The sequence below is a fragment of the Cardiocondyla obscurior genome, linkage group LG07 (genome assembly GCF_019399895.1).
Source record: "Cardiocondyla obscurior isolate alpha-2009 linkage group LG07, Cobs3.1, whole genome shotgun sequence".
Taxonomy (NCBI): Eukaryota; Metazoa; Arthropoda; class Insecta; order Hymenoptera; family Formicidae; genus Cardiocondyla; species Cardiocondyla obscurior.
The window spans coordinates 3371426-3384784 of record NC_091870.1 but is presented as its reverse complement, the minus strand read 5'-3'; the positions used below and the strand labels follow the sequence as shown (position 1 = coordinate 3384784).

At 42.2% G+C, this 13359-nt stretch overlaps 1 protein-coding gene across 3 annotated transcripts in view; it reads left to right on the top strand.

The window, feature by feature from the left end:
• Positions 1-13359, top strand: part of Osp (myosin phosphatase Rho interacting protein outspread) — a 156512-nt gene that overhangs the window by 30308 nt on the left and 112845 nt on the right. The window lies entirely within an intron of this gene.

Below are 13359 nucleotides of genomic sequence, written 5' to 3'. Positions count from 1 at the left end.
GAATTATAAAGGCACGTTATATCACCGTAGTTCGAGCAGAATAATAAATTACCGGACGAATCACAGGCGTGATAATATAATTTTACGCTCTTCTTCTTCATCTGCATAAATTGATTAGAGATGAGGTATACGCGTTCGTCGCTCTCAGTCCTTAATTTCAGTAACATTATTTAACGCCGCCATTAATAAGGCTTGACTCGAGAGATTTCGAGGACTTAATTCCCAGTTAGGTAATCCGTTGCGCAAGCGAGCACTTGAATCGACCCTCGATGTAATTCATCTAAATCTCCCCCCCTCCCTCCTTTCCCCTCGACGTTGATAGCGCCGGTGTACCGCAACTGCGGAAAGTTACTCAACGGTGAGATATTTGTCGCACAGGTTTATTTCGTCACGTTTAATGCGCACGACGACGGGGGCCGCTGTTGCGAAATACACGCTCGCATTTTCTTCCTGGTCCGCTTCGCGTAATTTTGCGATATTCTCGCAGGCTCGTTCCCGCGTTGTTCATTTACCGAACATCACATTGCCGTCCAATCTAATGTAAGGTCCACGGCTGTTGCAAGATTTAATCATTCCCGGGAACGGGGAATTTTAAATCTATAATCGCATTTGGTGCTCCATAAGTTTCTTTCGCGTCGCTTAATTAATTTATTTACGACTACATCTCCTTTTATACGATTTTAAATCCGCCGTCGCGTCCCTCGCGATATTTTTACGCGTTTCTAAAACTATATATCGGATATATTAAATTTCGCCGTCGTTGACAGTCGCGAAAATAAAAGCGACGGTAGGCGCAAGTGTTTACGAGAATAGCGAACTCGAGGAGGTCGCTTAAAGCGTGCCACTGTGTCAGTAACAGTACTCCTCGTAAAAGCTGCTTGGCATCTCGAGGGGTTACGTTTCGTGCGACCCCGTGTGCGATACCTTTTAATATAAAGAGCATTTCGTTCCTTAAAGTGCTTCCACGAGCTAATAAAACCAGGCGAACCGTAAAGATAGAAACGCATTTCGTGGTGACATAAAAAACGCCGGATATAGCAGTCCACGGTATAACTTTTATGCTTTCTAGGTCTTCGCAGTTTTTTTTTTCCTCTTTTTTTTATTTTTTTTTATTGGACAAGAACTACATATATTAAACCGACAAACTTGGCGTGGTCGTGTTATTCGCATTTAATTACAGAGTAAGTTATTGAAGCGCATCTTTTCGTCGTGATATATTTATAGCTTTGCGAGCTATTGTACAGTTTACGATTCTCCACGTTTATTGCTGTTTAAAATAATAGATTTTAATTTTTGAACAAATAATTTTTTTTTTTTTTTTTACTATTTTCATATAAAATAATTTATTCTTATTTTTTAATGAAAATCTGTTATATTTACATTGCTCTTTTACCGACCAGATAAATATTTTATCATTTTTCGAGTCGAAAATGCGTCGAGTGCAGTTAGTTAATCTTAGTTGGCAAAGTATACGGAGGTAAAGCGGGCTTTTATTGTAGCACAAGAGCCTGCTCCACAAATAAAAAGCCATCGCGTGTTAGCGGTATTCGCGTTTCGAAATTTCGGCGTATTTGTGTCGATGAGATTGGCTTGTACTGATAGCGAAATTCTCCGTTCGCGATTTAAAACGTGTCAATTATCCCGCAATCTCGTTCTCTTCGTACACCAGCGTTTCCCTCGTTCTGGCAAAACCCGCTTTGGCCGACAATGTTTTTTTTTTTTACCTAGTCATGACGCGGACTCTCTCCCTTCGGCTTCCCCAATATCCGATAGCGGCGAGCATTCGCCATTCGTGAATGGTTGCTGGGCTCAATGACGAAACCGGGAGATACGGTATTAGACAGGAATCTGTGCACGCCGGTGTTTCGAGACTCGCGTCTTTCGAGTGAAAGGCCGCGGAACGCGCGACTCGAGATCGGCAAAAGTTGCTTAATGCGTACCGTAACGATACTGAAATCGAAATTCAAGAAATCCACGTGAGAAACTCGCGATTTGATCAACACGAGGTTTGACACACAGTTCAATCATTACTTAGACAAACCCATCTGAATCTCGATCTTAATCAATCATTCAACGGTCTTAATTGCATTTTGAGAACAAGCGCGATCTACTAAGTTTGAGAGTTTATTTTTAATTAATATCTAGCAAAAGATATAATAAATATTAATCACCATTATTTTTATTAGTTATTATTAGATTATTTTTAATACAATTTATAATTGATAATTTTTTTTTTTTAATATCTACCGCCTTGCTGCTCTAGAAAATTTAATTTGACCTGATTCGTTGACCGGCTCGACCCGCCACGACCCGTCGCGACATCGGTTAACGGTCGACATTAAGTACCGCGGAATTAAAGCTTAACGATTCCATTGTTACACCCGGCCACGCGGTCGGCCGTGCCCAGTGTGCGACATGCGTTGTCTTGTCATATTCGTCACGTCACGTCATTAGCATTAAAAATGTACAGCGTACGGTGCCAAGTACCGTTCTAACGATTTCCTATCGCGGGCGCGGCGGGCACGACTAAAATCGTAACGCTTTTATCGGCCTCATAACGCTGTTCGATCTTGTCTGAAATGATCATCGCGTGTCTCAACGTAACAGTCACAGAAATAGATCTCACTGATTACAGTGCTCAGCGTCGGACTAATGCACTCAACGTCGAGTCGTCGACTTAATTACTTTTCCGTGATCTAATTTAACGTTTGCCTATTAAATTCCTTATTTTTATTTATTAATTTTTTAAATCGAAGCCTCCATCGAGCGAGAGCAATTTACGTTTCGAGAAATTAAAATCCCGTAAGCGTTGGGAATAATCTCATTGTCGTCGAGCCGCACGATCCCACCTCTCGATAACAAGAACTTAGGTGTCGAAACTTAGGTGTCTCTCTCGGTAAACAAATCTGACTGCCGGCGGGTCCATTTTTGGCGACCGAAATATCATCGGGAGCAATTGCATACGCGATTTCCTTTAAGGGTTAACCTAATTTGACGTGTGCTTAATTACGAATTTCTGTCTCGTTGGAGAACCCGGTTATCGTTGACACGGGCTTTCCTTTCGGCACGACGGCCCGCTTAACAAACGCCCACGTACCGAGCGAACGTGCCTTTACGTAGCCGCTCGCAGGTCGAATGAGGACCGGCATTAATTACAACATAACGGCCCGTGACGTTTTATTGATGACATATCGTATACGCCTAAAACGCGATCGGTATTGCACCCTCGACGCGTTTTGCTTATTGAAACTTCCAATTTTTCGACGATTCTTCTTACCGCGATGTCTTTGTCGGTCGAATAATTAAAAACACATAAATTGCAATTCGAACATAAATCCATCGTTCTCATTTTAATATTTAATATCTTTATGACAAATTTTTAAACGTTTATACTCGCTTAATCTGTTCGTTTTATGAAAATTAATACCGAGTTAATTATTACGGATTGAACGGAAAAGCTTCGGTATTCCGGGCTAGAATTATTTTTGCCGACCAAGCGATGTTTTAGCTTCTTGGAAACTTTCCTGTTCGTCTAAGAGAAAGATACCGGCGTCACATTACTCGTAATCCACGTCGTTAACGAACCGAACGATCGGGCTATGGTGCACTCTACGCATATGTAACGTCTCTAACGGTATATCGTAACTTGCATACACGTTTGTCGGAGCTGCTGTTGGACTCGATTGTTTCCGTATCAACTTACATTTCCTTTACAGTCACTGCGGACTAACGATAACTTAGTGTTAAGTGAACGACAACATGTTAGACTTGCAATATATTTAAAATGAATTTTTCGACAAGGTAAAAAAACGAAAAAAGATCTTATAAAATCCTATGAAATATTTTCTGAATTTGCGAAAGACACTTCGGTTTAAAGTACGTATCGCAATTTTTGTTTTTATATCGCGTATATGTTGCAACATAGAAATATAATTTAATCCATCGTACTTTTTAAACGTGTAATTGTGTGCCGGGTGAATGACTGGTGAGAAAAGTATAGGTCCGGGACTACGGGTAAACAACTCATTAGCATTCCTTTTCGTGCTCGGCCGTGAAATCGAAATTACTTTGGCCGAGAGTCAAAGAAAGTAGTAGCGGAGGCGTCGCACGGAATTGGCAACTGACGTGATTTTCACCCCGTATTTTTTCTTTCAAGCCGGGTCATTTGCTATTCGGGTTTCGTTGGGTAAAACGTTAAAGAAGTGCGCTCTCCCTCGATCGTGCGGACTCTCGATTTTCTTGTTTCTCTGTGAATCGTGACTTGGCGCACGTTCGTTCTCGAATGGCAGATTATGACTGTATTTCGAAAAACCGCAATGCGTGACTTAGTCTCCAACGGATATTTCCACTTATAATCATGAATTATAAGCGTAATTATTTTTAAAGTGATATAACAATAAAAAACTTTTAAATATGAATTCCGAAAATAATTTTAGAAATCGTCTCTTTTTTTTTCCCCCTTTTGACAACTTTAAATATTAAAAAAATTTATGTCAAAAATAATTTAGATTGTTAAATTTAATTTTTTAACAAACATTATATTATATGCTCTATCAAAAAGGAATATTGTAATAAAAAAGAAAAGAAAGAAATATATTTTATCCGCTTTCGTTTTCTCTTACACGTGATAAAGTGCAAGGACGGTCGCGAATAAACTAGATTGAGCGGTCAACGATCATGTAACAAAGTGTCTCTTCGATATCGCGGGTGACACGACGCGGTTTCACTACGAATCGGACGAGCGAAATCATGCTACACCGGTCGGTGCGGTTGCATATTATACATGTCATTGCCCGGGGCAACCACGAGCTCTCTCGAGAGGCTCGGCCAGTCATTCTCGACAAGTGTGCATCACGACATTGGTCTACCTTACATCCACCTACGTGTTGTACGTCCACCGACGTATTCTATCTTATTCACCTTAACCTGCGCCCGCTTTCGGGATCCCCCACAATGATCCGTCAGTTAATCGAAATTATCCGTGAAACCGTGCTGGCGAGAAATTTACGCAAAATCCGATCGGCGACTTCCCCGCGTTTAATCATCAGTTGAAAATCTTTACCGATCAAAGATTTATTATACTATATTAATAAGACGTTTCTGACGTTAAGTGAAATTATCACATCTTGAATGCTTTTTATCTAACAAAAAGAAGCACATACGATGCTTTTTCTCAGAACGTATTTAATGTTAAATATAGATGTACGTCTCGCACGATTTATCTTGATATTGAGAGCCACTTTCGTATCAGATAAATAAAACTTCAATGAGATATTATCAGCTACATTATAGGCTGAACGGAGGCAAGGACGTCAGTCCTTCGTCCCCCGTTCCGGCGGAGATCTTAGTTTCCTTCGTATCCAAAAGGAACGAAATTTCAGTTTGATCTGTATAATTTACAATAATTCCATCTCGCCGCTCGCGAGCCTGACATTGATCTACCCGATCGCGCGGCGCGATTCGGCGGGCCGTAATGCTTCGACATAATATGAATTCGCGTCGGTCGCTTTTTCGATTAGCATATAAAACCGATGTACGGTGAGATTGATATTGAATCGTGGAAGGAGTATCATTGATTATTACTCCGTTCGAGTCGAACCGGTTAAGTGGCGTCGGCTAAAACATTTTATCTGTTCTTATAATGGCACAATTCACGCCGATACCGACTTATAATCCCGCCGCTACCTACTGCCCGCTCGGAGGATTTTTTCCCATCCTTCGCCCTTTTTTCCTTTCCCTCTCTTTTTTCTTTTTCTTTTTTTTTTTTTTATTCTTTTCCCAGAGCCGCGCGGCGTATAAGATATTCTCACCTCCGCGCGCCAGCAGCTCGTTAGCGATTTGCGGCAACAATGGCCGACAGGAGGCTGGATAATTATTCCGTACACACATGCACATTTTCTCTCTCTCTCTCTCTCTCTCTCTTTCTCTTCGTTCATCTCTCGCTTTCGTACCTCGTTTCTTTTCCTTTCCGATCCTTGAGCGTTCCTCACCAACACCGAGCGTGTAATCCTCCGTTTCTGCGCCGGCGAAACAAGTTGTTCGATCCCACGTCTTCGACCTCCAACGCGCGTCTCTCGGATAATTCTTTCTCTCGGGCAGCCCGGGTAATCGAGTAGGCTGTTCGTATGCACCCGTATGCGCAGCTGCATTGTTGTTGCAAAACAACACGTGGCGTACCGGTAATCGACACGTAACACGTTGTCGTGCAAGTACCATACATACACAAACGTACACTCGAGAGCAAAGTTGGATCGACGGGAGACGGAGGACGGGTTAATCTTGCATAACGTAATAGCGAGGCACCGAGAGGACCTTACTTAGCCGTTTCTTGCGGTACGATTATTGACCGGCAATAACGAGCCGTATAAACGCGCGGTAATAATAATGCCGGACGAATTTACAAGCAATTGTACGGCTTTTTTTTCCGTCCCAGCGCATTAATCCGTCGGATGAAAATAATTTGACATTAAATATGCATCTTTGAATAATGCATTTCTTTCTTTTTTTTTCTTTCTTTCTTTCTTTTTTTTTCTTCATCCTCGCTGTCTTATTTTATTGTTTCACATTATTAATTCTTCTATTACATCTAAACATCTAAACAAGATATTCGCGTTCGTTGCAAAGATGAATGTTTCTTCGTGGCGCAACACGCCATTTGTTTGCCTCGACCTTTCGCTATGCGTCTGTAGCTGTTATTAACGAGTTAATATTTTATATATTTTTTTTTTTAACCGCGCTCGGTTTAACGTTAAACGGGTAAATCATTTTTCCGCTTATACGCTGGAATTCACAACCGGCACGTTTGGTTTAAAACGCGCGGCTACGCTTTTCCCGGGCAGGGGGTTAATGACCACTTAATTGCAGAACGCGCAATGCGGTCGCCTGGTTAATTGTAGGTCGCACAGGAACCGGAGTGATAAGCGCTTGACCGTGAGAAAAGATAAATGAATGGAAAATACGGGTGCATAAAATATGAATTTTATATATTATAATCTCAATATTATTTCTACTTTCAATTTGTGAGCTAGAAAAAAATAATTATTATCGAACGCGATGTTATTTTTTTTTATTATTAATTTTCTGCTATCTTATTAAATATATTATACGTTGTTTTTTTTTTCCCACCGTTAGTGGATAGTACGAAGATTTATCGTAAAATCTGATCCGTAGTGACAGCCGTGCTTTCGGTCGATTTTGATTTTCTGCCTTGCATTTATAAGTGGCCGATGAAAGTTTCACGGGGGTATACTTGAGGTTTATTATGCGTTGAGTGCGTGAGTTATCGCTAAAGAGCGACTCTTTCTGCGAGGCCGTAATTAAACGCTACCGAAATCGAGAATTAGACGTCGTTATGCTCGGCGGGCTGTCATTTAGCGGGATTCGATAATCAGCAATAAGTCCCTTTCCGGTGTATAATTTTAGTCCTCGTTAATTGTAGCCGCCGACCGTTAATTAGGTATGCCTTAACTATTTACACCAGCGTGCGGTTAGAAGATACCGTCATTATATCGGTCTCTTACTCGTTTAGGTTATCAATGTTATATCTTACGCGTGCATTTCCATAATCGTAGCCATTTCGTACCCCGTAGTAATTGCGACGACGATTTATCGACCAGTAATTTGCATCCTCGGACTATACGCGCATTTCTTTCGGAAAAAGAAAAGATTAAAAAATAAAAAATTATTAAATGTGTTGATATTAATTTTTTATCAAGAGTGTTTCTCGAGAAGCTTAAAGTCGCCACGTATTAAGAACGAAGTCACACGCGAAATGAAATATCGCCTGTCGTATGCTCGTTGGATAAAATAATTTTCTTAGTTTTCTTGCGCCCTGGGATAATTCAATCCCGTCGGAACTTCCTGAATCGTAATCGACACGAACGGGGAGCTTAGGGCGTGACGGCCGGGTATGTTTTAACCGCGACAAAGTATCTAGGTGTGCTCTTTTGCGGAGGAATTCGCAGGGCATTGGTAATTTCTTGAGGTTTTCCGCAGTCGTTACGCGGTCGTGAAGTTAATTGAGTAGAAAGCGATTCAACGTGGAAATTTGCCGGCTCTTCTGCCGGGCGTATTAAATGTCTCGGCGTTATATTATCATTAGAGAGAACTGGAGAAGAAGAAAGAAAAAAGAAAAAAGAAAAAAAAAGAAAGAAAGAGAAAATATCTATTATTTTGGAGCAAAGTTATATCGAAGCAAGTACAGCTGAGCAGCGAAAAAAAAATTGTGATTGCGGAATTAATTGTATCGTTAATTAATATTTACTTGCGAAGTCTCCGCGCTTCACTCGACGAGTCCAAGTTTCCTTATAATAATAGCGCGGAAGAGAAACGCTGAAATTATATCCACCAAACTATATAGGCCGAGGCGAGACACCGTCGCGCCTGTCACACGAATCTGCGCTCGTGTTTCTCTTGTCCTTACGATAGCATTTTTATTCTACGGCGCGGCGGGGCAAAGTCGTTATCGTGAAAGTGCGTGGCGATGGTGCGGCGATAATCGCGCGATGCCTTGTCGCAGATTGGTAGAAAACGCGCCGATAATGCCCGACCGCTGTTCAGATGAAAACGGGGAAAATTCTACGTCACGCTACGTGCCACCTGTGACAAGGCAATTGCCTCGAGAAATCGACGGTATCGGCGAAAATGTTCTCATGCACGAACGGGAATATGGTAATATAGAACAATGGAGCTTTTCCCGCTCCTCCGACGACGTATCGAGAGGGAAAAAAAGAAAAAAAAAAAATTAAGACCTATAATTTAATCGTTGTATACGTATTAAAAGCGAAGGCCAAAAACGGAGAGAAAATTTCAGCACCGCCCAGTATTACCTAAAATAGAAAAGAAAAAGTTTCGCGACAGCTTTTCTGTGATTTTGAAGTGGGACGCGCGTCAAGTCCACAACCGAACGCGTACGATTTCCTCCTTTCTATTTTTAGGATGATATCGGGCCGTTCTACTTTCGGCCGAGTCAGAGAAATTGATGTACGGGTTTATTTTCTTCGATACATTCCACGCGAACTTTTTCTCCGCCGGCAATCTTGCGCGAGAGCTATGTACGCAATGTCGCCCCGACTCGCGCGGACGTGAGCGAGTGATTAAGAACCGGCGGAAGGGTGAGAAAAGAAAACCTGATATGGCTGTTGCATTAATAGAAGCGTTGCGAGCATATGTTTTTTTTTTCTTTTTTTTTTTATCGTTTCCGATATGTTATCAAGTCGCGTGTAGCGCAATTAAAGATATCGGGGAAGACGGATATGGAGGTAAGAATGTCCCTTCGAATCTCTAATCCTTCCTCCTGGTTCTCGATCGACCGATTGCAGCGCGTGATAACGTTTCACGGCCGAGGTGGGGACAGGTTTCCAGCACAGGGGGGGGTTCGATTCGCAGCCACCGGATGTGGGATATGCAGGCGACGAGACGCGTGGGATTCTTCTTCGGTGCGTAACACGCAAATAATATACACCGTCGCTCCGACCTGCCGATGCCGGAGTGGCGAAGGAACTTTCTCATTGAGTGAAAAATTCTTCGAAAAGCGAGCTGGTGAATTAATTTTCTTGAGGTACTCGAGATCGAAACGGAATCGAAAAGAATTCACTCGTCAATTTTGACGAAAGCTGTATTATTCGCAAAAATTTTCCATGCCATGTTCACTCCGTTTATTTTATAATTAAGACGTGGAATTTACTTTCATACGTTTGATTTCCGTTTGAAAACGAGCACAGCACTTTCGTTTAGTTGCTCAGAGATTTTTATCTCGTAATATATTGTGATAATTATTAACACATTTTCTATTTTTAGATTTTCTCAGTTCTCGCGCTTAGTTTTCGTTCCGCTCGAAGTATTCTAATTACGGCGTTATACATAATTAATTAGACTGGATTCGAGGTGAAAATTAAGCACGAACAGAAGTTTATTTACCTATTCAATTATTTAATTTTTAAGAAATATAAAAAGTTTAAAAAAAAAAAAACACGCCGGAAAAGAAAAGAATTTCGAATTTTATTTGCGTGACAGCTGTAATATTTTCGGCGCGAGTTCTCGAGGAAGGATTCGAGGAAGGAATATTTCCGACGAAATCCTACGAGCCGTTGTTGACCGATGGGGCTTCTTCACATTCCGATCGCGTATAAAAATCGAATACCGGCGACGAGTTAACGCGCGCAACGGGATTTTCTTATTGGGCAGGCATCGCACGCGACACGCTCTGTTTGGCTAACGAGGCGGCGAACGTGGCCGCAGACCTTTAATTGCTTTAATAAAGTACAGCTCGGTGCCTCGTTGCCCGTGTCGCTTCGCCGCGCTCGCGATATCGCCTTCGACGAGAGGTCGAAGAGATCGTCGCGAACGCGCTCTCCTAGCACCTACGCCATCGCGGTAACGCGGGGGCACGTTCGCGCCGGCCTTATTAGAGATTAGAAAACGCAGGGGGGGGTCCCCCCCCGGTCGCGATCTGGGTCGCGTCGTTTCGTGCTTAAGGACTGGCAAGGACTCCGATTCGCGAAGCGTGTCAAGGACGACGAGAAGGAAGCGGTCCACCCGGCCGACCTGTTGTCCAATTATTGTCAATTGTGAGACAAGTGTCGCCGATTGCGCAACGTCGTGATAATCACATTTGTTGACTCGCGCGCGCGAGAGAACGACCGAGAGATAACGAGCTAGCCTTAATGGACCGTCGGGAGAGCGCAATATCAGGCGGCTTCTTCGCGGCGCGGTGTAAAAAAAAAAAAAAAAAGAATCGGATGAGAAGCGTGACGGACCTTCGAGCCCCGTCGTAGCTCGCGCACCGAATTAGCGTGATGAATCGCGACGCGAATGAAAAGTTCCGTATCGAAATCTCGGAATTGGCGATACGAGGTGTCCCCTCGGCTAAGTCGGGTTTATTGACTAATTTGCATGCCTGGGTTGAACATGGGGATTGAAGGCCCGCCACGCGCGCGGGTGATTTTATAAAGTACACCACCGCTTCGACGCGATCTGTTATGCTATATCTCGATTGACTAATATCTTAATTGCCGCGGTGAAACCTACCGAAAGATCATGCTCGAGCAATTTCGTCCGGTGACTGCGATAGGATATCCCGTCTACTTTCGGAATTTATTTGTGAAAGAGATCGCGAGATAAAATATTGTCTGCTTGCTACACGTACATTAATATTGCCTCCGCGGGACATTATTTCATAACGATACTCGCCAATGCGTTTCAGTAATCAGCAATATATGCCGTAGAAGGGCGGTTTACGGTCCGTCAAGCTCACGCCGCCGGTACGTGACAATCAGCACGCCGGAAGTTAATTGTGAACGCGCGACGAGCGGCAGGAAATCGTACGGACCGGACGGAAAGCGGTTAAACAGAGCGTAAGCATTCGTTCAGTGAAATTGATGCTGGCAAAAAAAAAAAAAAAAAAAAAAAAAAGAAAAAATCTCACTGGCGATGCACAACGCATCTCGCGAGCGTGTGTTATCGGTGTATCAAGAATTTGGGCGACTTTTTATTAGCCTTGCACTTTTAAATAAACTTTTTTTTTTATAAGCACCGACTGTAATCACGGTCGACGAGCTTAACTGGACCGTGAATCCTGCGTTTGACACTCTTACACGCGAAATAGCGTGGAAAGTGTTACAGTTTTCATCTGAATATTTCCGATTTGCGATGGTAGACTTGTCGCGAGAGGCTTAAGACATTTTTTTTAATTTCTTCAATAATAGAATAAGGTTTAGTTTTCTTTTTTTTTTTTTTTTCGTTACTGTTAAATTTTTCCGCTTTTAAACCTAGATCTATTTTGCCGAGACTTACATTTCGCTTTAAGAACCTTTGCAATTATGCCGCGTCTATTTCGCGCGCGATAAAAATTTAGTTCCGTTGCCCTCGGCATATATGTTTAGGTATGGGCGAGTTTTTATCGAACGCTGAGACGTTCTTTCGTTCAGATTGTACGAGGAAGCGGCGTAATTTTCCCGAAGAAAAGAGGTGTACGCCTCGCCCGCAGCCCTGCCTTTATTTCTCCATAAAGCCGAGTGAATTCACGTTCTTGTCCCGGTCCTCTCGGACGAGAAAGAGAGATGATCGCCTCGTTTCGAGGCTGCCACGCAATGAGAGATCGGTCGGACGGACGACGTATTACTTCTACCGCGAGAGCGGCCTTTTTGCCAGTTCGGCCACGCCGCTCCATCGCGTAAACGTGATACGATAGCCATTATTTACGCGGCATTATCTACCACGGGGATATAACGAGTGCCAAATTATTGCGCCGCTGATTGCCGCGGATAAGCGCCTGCGTCTTTCGCCGCGCGGACTCGTAATCGTTAAAGTCTCGAATTGCCGAAGACGTAGATTTATTTCAGTCGACGTTATACTCCAGTTGTAACATGATTATACATCGTATTTTATTGGGTTAATTGCATCAAATGTGAATTTGATTGCCTGTAAATATATAATAATGGTATTTCTCAACTCAGAGTCGAAAGTAATTTTCGAATATTCGATGAAAAACTTTTTCAAGCAGTGACGTGAGGAAAAAAAAAAAAAAGAAATTTATGACTTACGGAATTGACAGACATCTTCGACTAATTGTAAGATCTCGTCGTATTATTATTTTTTTGTTTTTTAATTCATTTACAAATTTTAAATTTAATTTTTATTTTTACAAGTACATAAATTATTACGTCGTTATTCTATTCTGACATTAAAGTTACATGAATCACATATGTTTGCACCATTATCGCAAATTAATCTTTTAAGACCCTTGTATCGGACAGGCTGTATTGCATTTAACAATTAAATTCTATCAAGTAAAATCTAAATAATACATGTCACTGTAATAAAAAAAAAAATGGAAAACGAACCAAACAAATGTGTTGAAAGTAGAAACGACGGTGTTTAGTTGGTGAACCGGCTAAGAGTGCTTGATACACTTGATGAATGCCTAACGCTTTGAGATTTCTTAGAGATAGGTTTCCATTCACGTGGCTATCGTTTCCACGTGAACGGCCGCTGTCTCTCGCCTCTCCTTAACTCTCTCTTTCATCCCGTTTCTACGAGCATTCGGCGAACCCTTATTACGAACAATATACAATAAGAGACTTAGAAGAGGCCAGTGAATAAAACGCGCGTCGCTCGAGAGTTTGATTAGCTTCTTAGTTCTCATCCGATAGAAGATTATTTTGTGAGCGCGATATGACGCCGGCGACCATTTCTTATTCTCGATCTCTGACCCGTGTTTTCTGCGAGAAAGAGAGAGAGAGAAAAAAAGAAAAAAAAGTTCTCTATAACGCTGACAAATCGGTCTCTGCTTCGTGAAATCGAGGTCGCGTCATAATAACGCACAAGCATGTCGGATTTGTTTCTTTTACTCCGTCTCCG